Genomic DNA, 3,299 nt, shown 5'->3' on the forward strand with positions numbered 1-3,299 from the left:
TAGCGTGAAAACCGAACAAGAAACCATTGGGAATGACGTTACGGCGGAGACACTTGCTCAGAAAACCAATGTGACTTGTGAACCGGGTCTTTGCGAATGTCTTGTCGGCAAGATGTAAGCCAATTGTCCTGCTTGGTTGATCTCGGTACACGGATAGTCCTCTGTTCAAATCCCTATACAAGTTCCTTTCGAAACCGCTAAGGTTTGGCATGTTAAGATGTTGAAATCACAGTCCATAAAATATCATAGTAACATAGAAATCTCTAAAGAAATTTCGTGCGACTGTGTAGCGCATACAACTAGTGAAATAAAATGTAAATGAAAATGAAAAATGCGCCAGATGGTGGTAAAAAGGTTCCATACGTTTCGGGGCTACTGCCCCTTCTTCAGTGGAAAATGTAAAATGCTATCTAACTGAAATCAGCACGTGCCCGTGATCAAAGTATTTGAAAGTTTACAAATCAAAAACGTACGCCACAAGCGCGCGCGCTTGTTAGAGTGAACACCACTCTTATGTGGTGGTGGCTAACGCTGAATAGAGAGACGAAGGGAAAATATATGACAAGGAAAACTTGTGCGTGAAATCAAAAAAACAGAGTTAACAAGACTTCCTTGGAGCAAGCAAAAAGATACCATGGTCGCGATATTTACTTAAGGTTCTGTGGAAACTAGTAAGAGAGAAATTCTGACTAGTTAGGCATTTGTATTTGACCCTCTTGGAGTGGCAAGCTTTCTAGCCCACAGCCTGAGTAAGGAGGCTAGAGGGCTTTTGCTTCTTAGAAGTGGCAAGTCCAACAGCTTGGGTAACACGATCTATACTACAAATCGACTCGCAGAGAGGTTTGCGAGCAACACCTACCTCGGGATTCGGTGCTAGAAACAGAGAAACTGGTAAAACAGTGTTGCATGTTCAAGGAATACCTATTTTATAAAGTACGACTTTCCTGCAGTCTAGCTACAGCCAAAGAACCAGTCCATTTTTTGTTTACATGCCTTCGGTGATACTAGTGGCACAGTAACTGCGACGGTAGTATACGGATTATTCTTTAAGAGTCGGGCGCAAACCTCGAACTGGTACCAAATTTAACGGATAAGCAGTTCATCAGTATCCGCACATTTTGCATCGCAAAGGAGCAAAGTCCAAAATGACCAACGCTAATAATGGTAGAAATTTTACAGGTACAGCAAACTTTGCTGTACCTGTAACAGATACAGTAAGGTGATAATCCCAACTTCACTTTGACGGCATTTTGCCAAAATACGCAATCAGTAACTATACAAGGAAATTTTCAAATACATCAGAGTTTTGACAGTTCGTACCATATTTCAGGTTCCGCCATGCAGTTAATATACAACACAGTTAACAGCACGATTCACTTTAACCCTAAACAATACAAAGAAGTTCAAAGATAGGAGTCCTTTCATCACTCTTGTTTCTGACGCAAGAGGGACTGGGTACACAGGCATCCCAGCGAAAATAACAACACTTACTCTTAGGGATGTGGGTGGGGATAACTATACAGGAGGTTATTACGAAAAGGGGATGCCTTTGTCAGACTGGAGGTATCTCACTCTGTATGTCTGCTTGCCTGTTTTTCTGTCCAAATCCCTACCTGCTGCATGCCTGTTTGCCTGCCTGTCTGCCTGTCTGTCTGTCTAGTCTGTTTGTCAGTCTGTCAGTATGTGTGTCTGTCTGTCTGTCTGTCTGTCTGGCTGTCTGCCTGTTTGTCCGACTGTCTGTGTGTGTGTCTGTCAGTCAAAATGTTGCTAAAAAACTTCTTAAAAGTGGCTCATATAAAATATTTTAAGTTTTAACTGTCGTGGGCCACATTATAATTGCAATTGGTGGCTTGACTCAAATACGACAATTTATCACTGTATATAATTTCCTTATCCAGCTTACGCTCGATTACTGTGATAAAATGCGGATTAATTTAAAGGCAAACGACCGTAAAGTTTTGAAAGTAACAACCATTGTTACTGTCACATTTAACAGTGGTTTCCTTTCATTACTTCTGGTGGGTAGCTTCGTTCGAGGGGTCGATACTTTTAATCATCTTAAAGGTGTGGCATATAAGGGTCGATCTGTCTTACTGTAATCGTACAATATGTGATTTTGTTTTTCGCAGGTACCTTGGCCACAATAAAATAGAAGTGCTGCCTGAAGGAATATTTGAGAACCTATCAAGTCTATATTGGTTGTAAGTACATGCATCTGACAAGTATTTAATTAAGGAGGCTATCAACGGTTTCCAGCACTTTCCATCTCTTATACCTTGATGGATCAGTACTGCAAACCTTTTACAGTTGCTCCTACAATAATGATACCAAACAAATGCCCAATCATTGGTAACAACAGTTTAACCTGTTAAGAACTGCTACAAACTGGATAATGATCAAAATATTAAAATACAACTTTTTGCAAAACTAAAAGGGCAGACTATAACTGAATATTAAGCTTGAGCTCTAACCTTTATGCCGAATATAAAACCGACTGACTTTTTGACTTGAACGTACCAAATCTCGTTCCATAAACTAAACTAATTAACTGAAGGTTTATGCTTTGTTTACTGGTATTTTATGTTGTTCTTGTTAACCCGTCTTGTCTGTTTCTCTGGCTGGCTGAATTGTTTTTGAATTACAAAATGGCAAAAATTGTTATAATGAGAATATTTAAAACTAGCTCATATCAAATAAATTAGTTTTAATCGCCTCAAAAACTAAATTTGAAAGTACTGCTTCTGATTATAACGTTGCCAACTTTGGCTATTCTCGTGACTTTAAGTCAGGAGTTACGAACAAGTCTACGCTGCCTAATCTCTCGGTATTTGCATGGATGATAAAAGACTGTCAAAGGAATACCCTAAATTGGCGAAAAAGGGGTCATTTGCAGTGGGTGGCAGTGGGAGGCTGTAGTGTATTACATGTAGCCCAGCGGTTACTCATAAGAGTACATCCGGGAGTGCGAAGAGTGTGTAGTGAACGGGAAAGCATGTACTGTGTGTACGGTCGTGTGTTCTGCTTTAAAAGCAGCTGTTTGCCTTTGTGGCCTTTAAACACTATATATATAGCTACAAATTGGCGACGAGGATGTCGCACTCAGCGGAACGAGCGTTACCGCCATAAGATTTAACCGGTTCTTCCTTTAAGGTCGCCAAACGGTGGCGACAGTGGAAGCGATCTTACCAATATTACATCGATGGCAAAGGAATTACGAACGCCTCTCGAAAGAAAGCTCAATTACTTCATTTAGCGGGCATGGAAGTCCAAGATATTTTCGAAGTCCTTCCGGATTCAGG

Source organism: Oculina patagonica, chromosome 6 (assembly GCF_052425735.1).
Source record: "Oculina patagonica isolate OP01 chromosome 6, crgOcupat, whole genome shotgun sequence".
In the NCBI taxonomy this organism is placed as follows: Eukaryota; Metazoa; Cnidaria; class Anthozoa; order Scleractinia; family Oculinidae; genus Oculina; species Oculina patagonica.